The following is a 14,073-nucleotide window of genomic DNA, read 5'->3' on the forward strand; positions in this document are numbered from 1 at the left end:
GGGCCAAAAGAAGGCCTCAGCTTTGCTCAAAGGCGCCTATTGATCTGCGAGAAGCCGCTGCGAATTACCCAAACGTGGAGGGAATCATAACGAGGGAAAGATGCAAGTTTGGTTTAGCACATTTCTCATGCCAATTGGTGAACACACACACACACACGCGCGCAGAGAGAAATACTCACACATTTGGCATTCAAGTTACCCGAGCCACGCAGAAGAAAATCATCTTGTGAGGAATCCAATTATTTCCCTTCAGCGATGAGACAATCTTGACAATGAATGCAGAATTAATTTGAAGTTGCCTCAAGGTTGGAAGCGCCCCTCTTTGTTCCCACTAAAGATGTCATTGTATTGCCGACCGGCTGGCTGTATTTATGAATTCTTTAGCGCTTTTTTTTTTTTTTAAAAGAACTGTGAGACTGTTAGAAATCGCACGTCGCGACATACGATAACAAAAGCAGATTCTCACTTCCGCAGCTGCACATCTTTTTTTTTTTTCTTTCTCGCCGCTGGACCGCTCTCCTCCTGATTGCGCTCGGCGCTTCTGCCAAGTGGGAGGTTGGGCGCCCGCAGCGGGTCGGTGATTATCCGACCCCACGCTGGGCCCTGCTGATGGCAAGAATCACCTTCCCGACCTTGCTCGTCGATCGCCCAATGCTACCCGGGCTCCGCTCCGCGCTAATCATCCCGACACCGAGTCGCAGTCGGCGTCAGGACGCTGCCGGGAATCTCTCAAGGTGTTTTTTTTTTTTGCGCTTGCCACTAAATGTTGAGTGTGGCTTCTGCAACACAGTTCCTGATTTAAGGGCGAGAAAGGTTTGACCTGCTGTGTGGACGGCTGAGCGCTGACTTTACACATCAGTCGGCTTTAAAGCTTTCAAGTTTATATTATATGCAGCTCTTAATAACGTCATCTTTTTTTTTTCTTCTCCCGTCCCATCCAAACTTCTGTGTGTAATTGCTGGAGAATTATTTTTGGCAGGCGGTATTACGAGAGCTATAAAAGCTAATGGATCATAGATGGAACTGACGAGAGACGACTGACCTTTCCTTGTACAGGAAGCGGACGTTGTTTGAAATACTGCACTTGAATGTTGGCAACTTGACCGTGGAGTTGGGTGGGTGACGGATGATTGATTGGCGGGATTTAGTTTGATGATACGACGGGGTGGAACGTCAGCCAAAGAGAAAGTTGTCTCTACTTTCTTCTTCTTTACTGTAGCCAGAAAAAGTGCTTTCAATATATTTGAAAATGTTTACTCTCTTTTTAAAAGAGAACATCACTCACTGGTTTTTTTTTTTCAAAGGTCTGCAGTTTGCAGGAAATGCCGAAACTCTTGACAAGGACGAGAAAATTGGATGAAATTATATCCCAATAGTAGCCAGCCGATGCCATTTCAACTACTTATATATACATATACATATATATATATATATATATATATATACACTACCGTTCAAAAGTTTGGGGTCACAAAATTGTTTGGGTGACCCCAAACTTTTGAACGGTAGTGTAAATATTATTATAATAAAATATTATGAATTAAATATTATAAATTATATTTTATATTTGTATAAGATTATATATAATGTATGAATAAAAGTATACATATATATTATAAGATTTTTTACACAGAAGATTATATATATAATCTATAAATAATTATCTAAATAAATATTTACACTACCGTTCAAAAGTTTGGGGTCACCCAAACAATTTTGTGACCCCAAACTTTTGAACGGTAGTGTAAATATTATTATAATAAAATATTATGAATTAAATATTATAAATTATATTTTATATTTGTATAAGATTATATATAATGTATGAATAAAAGTATACATATATATTATAAGATTTTTTACACAGAAGATTATATATATAATCTATAAATAATTATCTAAATAAATATATACACTACCGTTCAAAAGTTTGGGGTCACCCAAACAATTTTGTGACCCCAAACTTTTGAACGGTAGTGTATATATAAGCTTGACTTGACTTATAAAATATTAACACATGAAAAGTGGATTTTTGGAAAGTAGTTTTTGGCTCTAGCTAATAATTGCCACAATCATCTGTGACCAATTTTGTGATATAGTATTTCGAATTTGAAGACACAAGTTGTGGAAAAAGGTGGATGAGATATTTAGCATAAACATTCTGATTAAAACCCATTAAACCCCCCCAAAAAGTATTGAGAATGTCATTAACCTTTTCTGTCTTTGATTAAACTTAAATTAAATGCCCCAATTACATCTTAGGAAGGCTAAAATCTCATCTCAATTTTTGCTAACATCAGCAACAAAAAAGGCAGAACAAGCGTTTTCCAATATAAGGCCAAATATATTTAAAATATAAACTGTATTAATCATTAAAGCAATGAAGAAACATGAAAATAAAAACCTCAAATTGCTACCCAGAAAGGAGCTGCTTATTAAACAACAACAATTGAATGCTTTATATGAAAACATTCAATTAATACAAAACACAGCTGAGGTTAGCATGTTGCCGTAGCGCTCGACAATTATTTTCCAGTTTCCCGTGTGGCCTTTATGGAAAATTAATTATCCTCTCATTTTTCCCGCCGTCATATTTAAAGACATAAACTCATCCGTCACGATTCGTCTCAAGTTTGATGGATGGCAGGGAGCTACGGGAAAACGCCTTCGCTACTTGCTGATTGGTTGCTTGCCTCGTGCTGTGTTACACACACACACACACACACACACACACACACACACACACACACACACACACACACACACACACACACACACACACACACACACACACACACACACACACACACACACACACACACACACACACACACGAGTCACACTAATAGTTACTCACGCAGTCCCAACGCAGCTCCATTGAGGCCCGCAGGTACACGCCGACTTCAAAACCTGCGGAAGCGTCACTTTCTCGACTCAAGGGTCCAAGGGGCCTTCTGGAAGTACAGAAGCCATGTATATAAATGAGACGTGCTTTTTTTAATTAGCTTGTCGCGCAGTCACTTCCTAGCTCAGGGCCAGTCGTTTCCTTGCTGAGGTTGCACTTCTCATAATTCCAGAACATCGACACCAGCCAACTGGTTTATCTTAAATCATTCCAAATGCATACATTACAATCTATGGTGATTATTTAATGGGGTAAGAGGTCAGGTAAAGGCTGCATAGCAACAACTGCCTCATACTTGATGTTTTTTGTTAGCCTCAAGGTCTTCTATCCCCTTCTTGTCCTCGGGGAGCTAAGGAGGCACTCGGCAAAACAGAGAAGGCGGAAGCCGCGGGGGGTGCTTCTTAATCCGTTGTAATCCATTACAGAAACGCTGTCGGTTATTTTGGAAACGAGCACTTACTCTAAATCCACACCTCCTCCTTGATTTACGCAGGAGTCACCAAATCAGATTTAAGAAGTAAAAAAAAAAAGAATAGAAACTAAAAGGTACATTTAAAAGAATCCAAATGAGATGAGATTCTTTTAGGTGTCCCACATGGGCAAATTCCAGAATCAATTCAATTGAAAAAAAATCGATTGATGCTCATTCATCCATTTTCCCATACCGCTCATCGGCTTTGATATCGTGAGGAGCGGGAGCCTGTGCCAAGATTCCATCTTGGACTGCCCACTAGTCCAACACAAGGCACATACTGTGTGCAGAGACAGAAAAACATTCACTGGATGGGAACTTGTTACAAGTTCCTCTTTGGCACCTTTGAATTTAAGAATGAATGAACGTTCAAAGATGTCATGTCTGTGAAGAAGCCAAATCTTGCTCGATTTTTTTCCCCCCTCTTTCACACGGCAGAGGCATCGTCTCCTCATTACGACCCTCTGATACGCTGTCAACCTGACAAACTCGAAGGCTTCAGGTACATCCAGAACAAATTTCCCATGTTCTGATGACTTCCTCTAACACCCACCGTGTCTGAGACCGATTGGAAAGATTACAAAAGCTCCCGTTCCCGCATTCACCGGCCAACGTGACCGTGCCTGAACATGACGACGGTGTAAAATCGTAAGCGATGATGAGAAGAAACAAGCGCAAGTGATCCTCAACGTATGCCTGATGAAAAAAAACGAGCTGTTTATTTTGTTTTAAATTTGTTCCGCTGTCAGATAATTAACTGTCACCACAAGGTGGCAACAATGAGATTAAATTAAGAGTACAGTGATCCCTTGCTACTTCGCGTTTCGTTTATCGCGGCTGCACTACATCGCGGATTTTTTGTCCAAATTAAAAATACATTTAAAAGTCCAAATAAAACTTCTAAATTGAGGAAACATGTGTCTAACCTTTAGGACAATGTAGTATTGCTCCAAATGTTCGTTTACATTCCTTTAGAAGTCCGTTTTCGCGTGTTAACACGATCGCGAATTAGCATCTTTCCGCTAACTCGTTAGCCTGCCCAGTACTTCTTGTTGGTGACCGCGGATTTCACTTATCGCGGGTGGTTTTTGGAACCAATTATCCGCGATAAACGAGGGATTACTGTACTGTATTTGGACTTCCGTGTTCTGATTTATAATATGAATGAATTTTACACGGCATCACCTATCGAACAAACGACTTCACGAACATTTCTACGACATAAAGTACAGTAGTCTATCTATGGGAAAGCATTCGCTGTCTAATAACGCTATTATCTCGGCCATCATCCCATTACCATGTTACTTGAGCTGACATTCCCCCCTCCAGAATGGATCGTTTATTTGGATCTCTCTGATGGCGGCGACCCTTTAAAAGAAAAAAACAGGCAAGCTGGTTCAAAGACAGCAAGTTATTGTGACAGCCAGCCGCCTAATTGTTCATTTGAGGTAATCACCCGACAAGTCAGAGCAATTTCCAACACAATGCTGGAGATTAATAGAGATGGACGTGCTCGCTTGATGAGATCAGGATCACAGGGCTGCCTTTCTGCTAAGTGCCAGGGAAAAGAGGCCACCTTCCTTGATACTCGGTAAATTATCAGCACCTTTATGGCACAGCTCGGATGTTAATATTACGAACATCTCCAGCGCAGAACGCTCGTCATCTTTTCTTAATCAAGGCAAGGTGGGGGTGAAAAAAAAAAATAAAAAATCAAGTGACAGCGACAATGCTAATACACTTCTATCCCGACGGAAGAAGACAGGAGATGAGCAACCTGCTGGCCTCGCAACACTGAAAATATTTTTCCACACATCGGTCGAGATATGCTGTGGAGCTCTGCCAGCATCTTAGAAAGCCATCTTCTGTGTTTATTATGTTTGCAACATGTGATGGATGACCGTGCAGCGCCAGGGCGTATTCGCTCTAATTGTAATGTCAGCGCATGTCTGCGTCGGCAACTTCCAATGAGCAGAGACAGAGAGCTGTGTGCGCGCGTGCGCGTGCATGTGTGTGAGCCGTTGACACGACACATGGGGTTTTCAAGCAAGTGCCTGGACCCCCGCAGACTCTCCAGGGACGAGTTTGAAGAGTTTGTTGGAGCTGTCAGAGAGTGACAAGTGTCAGATTTCTTTAGAAACGTGGAGCGAGGGAAACAAAGCCAAGACGCATTTGCAGCTTTCCAACCCAGACAACCGAGAATATTTAATATCTTGACGTTTGGTCCTACAAACACACAAATATATGTCGACTTAAACAATATCACATCACCAACACCCCCAAAACATCTCATTTGACGCATGATGTGTGGCTTGAGTGATGGAGGGACTTGCAGTTACTTGCAAATATCTGCGGGGGGCGCTGTTGCACCTGAACTTATGAATCGCTGCAACGCTCAGGTTTCAATTGACGATGCATTTACAAGCAGGAGCGGGGAAATCATTATTCACTCTCAAGCCTTACAAGGAATTAAATCATTTAAGAAAATATTGTAAAACAACACATATGACTCATTTCATTTAAGGCAATTACGTCGCTGCGGTTTCATTGGCTCGAGCTGCTGTGCAAATACTGCGTTTGTTCAGTGAGTCGGAAATTTCGTAAGGTGCGCAATAAATTCTGGAGGTGTTATTTACGCACATTGATAGAGGAAAGGGGAAAAAAAATATCACTCAAAAGGTAAATGTTCAAATAATGCCCTGGATATTATCAACTAGCTTAGCATTCCGCTCAGGTTTTGCAAATCCAGGTGTCACGCTGTTTGTGAGAGAGCGAGCGCCAGTTGCGTCTCGAGAGACAGAGTTTGAGTGAACGCAGCGAGGAGTTCTTCAGGGGGAATATGAAATAAGGATCAGACATACTGCTGCTGCAGATTCTTCTGCTTTATTTGGACTACAACGGGCGACAAGGAAGGCAGAGAACTGACCAGAAGCTAGTCGCTCTCTAAAACAATCCAGCTTCAGAGTCAAAGTTCTGTCAAAATCCGTTGCAAAAATCCTCAGGGGCGATCGGCACGCAATCTGATTTATACAGTGCACAGAGCAAGATCACGTGGAAACGATTCATGATTGGTGCAGAATCGGATCACGTGGCAAGAACTACGCCATCTTTTACGTCACCGGTGTCAAACTCAAGGCCCGGGGGCCAGATACGGCCCGCCACATCATTTTATGTGGCCCGACAGACAAATTGTGCATCAAATTACTAGAATTGCAAATTGTCTTCACTTTTAATATCTCTTTTTTTTAAATATTTGACCAGTTTCTACTCATCTGATTTGAAAACGAGTTATTTGTCAGTTTGTTTTGTAGCTTTTACTGTATATAATATGAGGTGCTCATACATTTATTTGGGTTGACAGTCATAATGGCCCTCCGAAAGAAGCTATGACTACAATGCGGCCCGCCAAAACAACGAGTTTGACACCCCTGTTTTATGTTTACCCCAAATATTGAGTGACATTGATTCGTGTCGCTCTTAACCACAGAAAAGTAGAATGAGCTGCCAAATTATGGACAATTATTAGCGTATGTCGTAGTTAGCATATTAGCATTTTAGCACCGGGCCCAGATTTTTTGAAAGACCTCCCGAAACTCAGACTGGACTTTAAAAGCTATTTGTCAAGGACATTCCAGAATAAAGTGCCAGGCAGGCAGCAAAGCTCATTTGCGCTGTGTAATGGGTGCAAAATGGTGTTTGTAAACCCTCGCAGCAAGGACCATGTCATGTATCCTTTTAGTGGATTTGTTTCGCCGCCACAAATCCAGGTTCAATTTCTCGAGCCAGTGACTTGTTTTTGGAGATTTCCATCACCGGGGGATGCGACTGTTGGCAGGTTAAGGCTTGAACCCAACTTTGTGGGAAGAGAAATGGTGCAGCAAGTCTTTGTGGTTTGGAGATCTTTGTTGGCAACAAGATCCCCGCTCATCAGTTCTGCCTCACGTTTTGTGGGCCGGGAGAAGCCGCCTGCATGACACCGGTCACCGAGTGGGCACGGGGGACGCCGATGTGACACGCCATCTGTTGCACTCCTCGTTGTAAACAGGCAGCGTAGCTTTGCATGCGCTGAGTGGAAATGCATTTAATGAGCTACTTTGACAAAAGTCCAATTTCGTGCTACACTGGTCAATTGTAATGTGAACCTTTAGATGTACGATAGTTGATGCACGGTTGGGAAACAAACAAAAGGAGATCTTTTGCTTTCCCTTCATCGTCATTTTTTTTTTAGGGAACTTTTGAAGCAAGCTCCACATCCTTTTTGTATTCAGAACTTGCACTAGACTACTTAAAAGCATTCCGAGTGTCTGGGAGAAGAGAACAACTTGACTTTTCAAGCCTTTTTATATATATGCTTTTTTTTTTATCGTTCAAATTTGCCCGAGTGGTTAACAACACAGTTTTTTGCAGTGTGTCAAAGTTAGAAAACATCTTCACCCTACCCGCCCAATAATACTCACACATTTTAGATGTGGATAGACATTGCAGGATTTTTCTTTTTTTTTTCAAAATTCCGACCGATGGGGGATTTCTGGATTGTGCAGCTGTCTTTCAATTTTTTATTATTTCAAACCACACACCCAGATTTAAGATTTTTTTTTCAAATTTCTACACTATTTGAGCAATTCATTCTAGGATAATATTCTTTCTCATTCCAAAAATGCACTTTTTTCCATATTGCTTTTGTTTACACCATTTCAAACTTTCAGTTTCAGAAAATCTTCAGAAAGCCAAATAAAGTTAGCGATTAGCAACGTGCTAGGCTATGCCTCTGTGCAATCCAGCAACAAAAACTTGCTGAGCAAACAAATACCTTTTATCGCACTTCTAAATTCACATCCTATTTCCAATTTTGTATCCACTTCTGCACAAATCAACTGAACTAAACAATCAAATTTGAGTTAGCGTAGCATGAACCAGTCTTTGAACTGATGTTCAAACGCCTTCCTGAACTTGGCTGAGTTTCAGCTAAGCGCAGAGGAGGATGAAGGCTTGCACCTTGACCTTTCTCAGAAGGGGTCGAGTGAAGGACCTGCTCGCTCGGCGCACATCCGGAGGGAGCAAGCCAGACGCCCACATGGCTATCAAAGATGGAGGGCGAAGCACGTGCAGACATACTTGATTGTTTATGAGGGGAGAAGGCTTCCATTTATAAATAATCATTTGAGAAAGTCCCAATTGAGTAATACTACTAAGGAGTTTTTTTTTTTTCTTCATTTTCTTTGTGTGCTTGAGAAAAGCACTGCCTAAAGGCATTTACATGGTGTTCTTCAGAGTGGTGTTTCTGCCAGACACTTCTACTCGCACTGAAAGCTAGCCAAAGCCCAACTCAATGCCAAACGACTCATAATTGATACAAAATCAACAACTGTGTCCAAGACTTCACAATATGATGCTCCATCTGCTTCAAAAACAGATGGGCAGAATTAGCAAGAGCTATAAGATGAAAACATCTCGCTGGATGTCATATCAAATGTGACACTTTAGAATAGTGCTTCTCAACCTTGGTCAGTTGATGACATATTATCAGGCAAGTCACTTTATCTGTCCAAAAATTAATTCAAATTCATGACAATGTATCTTTTTTTTTTTTTTTTTTTTTTTTTCATCTTTATGGGTAGTTCTCCAAAAGTATGGTACCATTGCACGGTCAAAGGCTGACTCACTTATTTTCTTCCTTTTAATATCAATTTCACCGTTTACCCTAATGTAAATTACTGTATTTTCCGGACTATAAGGCGCACCGGACTATAAGGCGCACCTTCAATGTATGGTCCATTTTAAAACGTTGTCCTTATATCAGGTGCACCAGATTATAAGGCGCATCATTAATGCATCATGTCAGATTTTGAATCCAAATCAAATCATTCTCCATTTTATCTTTTTTATTTCAACTTCAGACGCAGCAAATTACTTTATCATCACAAAATAATGATCCATAGTCTTTTTGATTCATGATTCATAGTCTTCAGCGAGCCACTTATGATTGATTTCATGACACAATGCTTCGGGCCAGTTTAAATTTAGGAATTTGGTCCATATATTAGACTATAAGGCGCACTGTCGGCTTTTGAGAACATTTTTGGTTTTTAGGTGCGCCTTATAGTCCAGACAATACGGTAAAATATATGATTTCACTCTAGTTGCACGCACTATTTCGTTATTGTATTCTTGCGCGCGGGTTCAGCGGCTGGGATTACATTTTAAAGTAACTCTTAACTTTGACTCCTGAGTGAATTTTACTCCATCACAATCCAAAATCAAATTGTTGTGTTGGTAGCTATCAATTCTCAAATATTTCCACTTCTGCCTTGAAGAAGTGAAAGGCGAGCACAAACCTCCTTGAACACAATCGCTAAAGTGAAGTCTGCCGTTGTCTCACCAGTTGGTCGTCCCTTTGGCCCGTTTACCCTCTGGAGTCTTTCAATCTTCCATCCCGAGTCCGTCCGTCCCTCCCTCCGACCCGCTGCCGTGTAATTGCTTGTCAGAGCTGTCGGCGTGCCCGCTCCTCTTCTTGCCGTCACACACCTGACAAGAAACACATATTTATGCACAAAAATGAAATTACAGGCATTGTGAGAGCAAGAGGTCCGGGGCGCCGCCACTGCAATCGAGCTGTCCGATTCGATGAAGCTTGCTCGCGTTGGGCTCTTTATCGGGCAAAAAAAGGAGAGGGAGATGCAACACACACAAAAAAAAGAAGTAAAAATTAAATATATAAATAAATAAATATATGCACAAATAAATAAATAAACAAATAAATACAATTAATAAAAATTCTATAAAGCTGTTCATTGATTGGGCAGAATTTTCTGTTTGCAGATTCCAATCCTGCAGTCCATATGATCTTCTATTTTCAAACCATTTCTATGTATGATGATATTGTTTTAAGAAATGTGATGCAACAAATTGTACTTTATATTCAGAATATGTTACAATTTAGCAATCCGTTTGTTAGCCGCAAACATTTTAGGAGGGGCCTGTGGAAAGGGAAGCCTATGATTGATATTTCCATTAGCGTTTCGACGAGGAAACGACAAGCGTATGATAATAAAATGTGACACATTAATGAGATCGTCCGGCGATCAAAATACTGCAGCGGCTGGCTTGCTACTTCACCTTTGGTAGCAATGAAGGAAATGTAATGTCAACAAAGGTGTCACTTGCAAACATAAATAGTTGCATGAAAGTTTGAGGATATAAGGCACAGAGTTTTCAAAATTCTGCTACTCATCTATCAATCAATCAATCCTAGGGTGTTGTTTACATGATAGGATTTCTAATATTAACCCAGTTGGGCTCTGAGGTTTGCAGCCTCGGGTTAATTAGTAGAGCCAAGGTCTCGAAGTAAACACGGTGAAGCGGCATTTAACTGTTATGCTGCAACAGAACTGAAGTCAGCGCCTAGTGTAAATGCTTTTAAAACAGGTTCAAATCTATCTCTATATTTGAACCTTTTAAAATGTGCAGGACACTGGGCTGAATAAAAAATATATCTATATTATACATTTATACATTTTACTTCCTGAGGAGACAAATGACAGCGATTAAGTAAAACAGCCCAAAAAAAATAAATAAAAAAATCAGCATCTGTTGGCCAAGACTTTTTCCTAAACCGGAACATTTTGTCCATATTATGCATTTCAAGTTTTTGAAACTCACTTTGTGAACACACGCTTTTTGTGTTGGTGATTTGTTATGCGTCATCTCCAAGGACGGCGTGTGCTGTCGGCTTTTTTTGTCATTCCTATCTGCTTATTAGACTATATTTGCAGTACTAAATTGATTTGCTTGCATCGACTACATTGGGCTAATGACATGTTTTCTCCCGCACATATATTCTGGTATTAACATTATTTTCCGACACCTTCCCGGCGTTTATGCAAATGCTCGTGGGTGGGTGTATATTGATTTAAAACTCTTCCCTCGCCCGCCCCCTCCTGGTTCTTTGGGACGCCCGCCATCCACCCAAGCGTGCTCCCGGGGGAGCTCATTAGAATCAACCGGGAGGAGAGACCCCCAGACAGGGTCAGGACAAACTGCGCCACACGCGTTGCATAGTGATGCTTTCCGCTCTGTCTCCATGTCTCTTTGCTTTTGGCTACATGTCAGTTCACGCGGGCTGACGGCACATGAGCGATTGGACTGCGCGGGCACTTGACAACCTGCGCGCGCGTGCACAAAGAGCTAAACGTAGCCGTCCATTCAAAGGAACTCACACATGGTTCTCCAATTGTGATGCGTGATAAGAGACTTGCCACCTCCCTGTCAGATGTTTATCGTGTGATGGGCGATAATAAGGAGCGGGTCACACGAGCCCCTCATTAAAAGCCCATTAATCTTTTCTATGTTCTGTGTAGGTGTAACACTCTTTGGATTGGATTTGCAGGGAGGTGCAACAGGTGAACTGAGCTTGGTGAACTCCACAACGCCACAAATATTTGGAAATTGGATGAGACACTTTTGTGTCATCTTCATTTTCTTAAGGTGGAAAAAGTCAAAAGTCTTGATTTTAACTCAGAAATGAGTTTTATCGTTTGGCCTGGCTCAGCATTAGCTGCCTGAACGAGTTAATAAATTGCAGTGTGTTGTATTTTATTTTTTTTTAAAGGTGAAAACCAAAAATGATCACAATTATCAGTATTGTCACAATATTGATAAAATAAATGTAAAAATATAGCACAGTAGAAAAATACTAGTTGGCATCTGTTTTGGAACTCAAATGGGAACTGTTGGTATAGAAATAAAAATTGAAAATATACACAAAAATACACCAAGAGAAACAACTTTACTGACCTGACCGAGTCAATAAATCGCTGAATCTGTTAAAGGTGAAAAATTACTTGGATGTTGCTATGAAACAATTTTTTCACACCACAATCACTGTGACCAAAAATGATCACAATTATCAGTATTGTCACAATATTGATAAAATAAACGTAATAAATATAGCACAGCAGAAAAATACTAGTTGGCATCTGTTTTGGAACTCAAATGGGAACTGTTGGTATAGAAATAAGAATTGAAAATATCCACGTGAATACACCAAGACAACCAACTTTACTCTTGAATTAAAAAAAAAAAAAAAAGACAAATAATTTCAAGGCTCGTTCTCTTTTTGTTTGCCGAGAGAAGCTTTGGTAGAAGCCCAAAGACAATGTCTACCCTTAAAAAAACAATAACCAGCAGTTTGTTGACAAAAGACAGTTGGATGAATTTACCAAACAGTGTGATTTGACGCCTGATTAGAAGCAACGGGAACAATTGAGTTGCTCCATCGCCGTGTAATTAGGTGGCTGAAAATGTGATTGGTTGTCACCACCACTGGCGCCACTCCACTGCTTGAATGTCAACATTGGCTGAGTGAAAAGCGCACTCCAACATTGCGGGAGCCGCTGTGCCAAACTATGACACGTTATCAAAGACACAAAAGGGAAAAGGCACGCTTGCGTCAAAGACGATCCACGCGTTCACCTTGATTCATCTCAGTGGTAACCTCAGCGTTGCTCTGGGTGCTTGTGATAATTAAAACCCAGGATAGAAAAGGAACTATTGCTTACTGAGCCTTTTCCGCACTTTCTCTGCAGGCAAAAACATCACGAATCATGAAAGTGGTTGCTCCAGTCAGACAAATCAAATTGCTATCTTTTTCCTTTTCGTTACCCTGCCGGCAACATCAGAAGCAGATTTTTTGCTTTTTATAAAAGCGATTTTGTCATTTGTTTCTTATTGTATGGAACACACGGCCACGTCCTTGTCAGCCCAAAAAGAGGATGAAATGTTTACTCGTACTTGAACAATCCGAGATTTGATACGCGAATAAAAAGCGGTTCTTGCCGTGAACTCGAACATGTTTACACAGTTTATTTGCTTATGGGAGCATTGATTAGTTTGGAGGCCAAGATTTAATTAAAAGATAAATGCATGGACTAGTTTTTATTCTCTTCTGCTGTTATAATGCACATGTTTTAATTCATTTTCTTTGCCAGGTTGTTTCGAGTCATATATTATTACTACATTGAAACTTTCTGTAAAATATCTCATTAAATACGGTTTTAGAAATCTTTGGAGAACACTATAAATGTTTTTTTTTGGTGGGGGGGGCTGACCCAATCTATTCATTTGACCTAGATTTTGGGATTAACAAAAAAAACCTAAAAAGTTGGATTGGTCCCTTTTTGACCCAACAGTTTTTCGGATATATCATTTTCGTCAATTTATGATGATACTGTAGCAGTTTGGGTGTCTGAACTCGAATGGAATATTGCAAAAATGACATTGTGCCATATTTTGGTAGTGAATTAGAAATCATTGCAACCTCTCCAATCCTGTCTGTCAGCCTGACCAACATCATCAACATCGTTGGCAAATTACCTCATTTCTTCAAACCATCTGCTTATCTCCGGGCATCGTTAAGGATTTAGTAGATGCTGTTCCTTATCATGTCAATATGAAGCAAGTGATTCTGAGCAGCAGGGCCGAAAGCGCTTGATGAACTTTCTGAAAGGAAAGATTTACCCTTAAATTTCACAAATACAAAGGTCATAGCACACATCATTTCTCCTCTGCCAAAGACTGAATCCATTTTCACACTGCACTTAGTTTTCATAATACAGGACAGGGTAAGGATGATGGCGGGCTAGCGCGAGCTAGCTTAGCCATATTTGGCACTGGTGCGGTGGTGCTTTTGAGCATGACA

Source organism: Syngnathus acus, chromosome 2 (assembly GCF_901709675.1).
Source record: "Syngnathus acus chromosome 2, fSynAcu1.2, whole genome shotgun sequence".
NCBI lineage: Eukaryota > Metazoa > Chordata > Actinopteri > Syngnathiformes > Syngnathidae > Syngnathus > Syngnathus acus.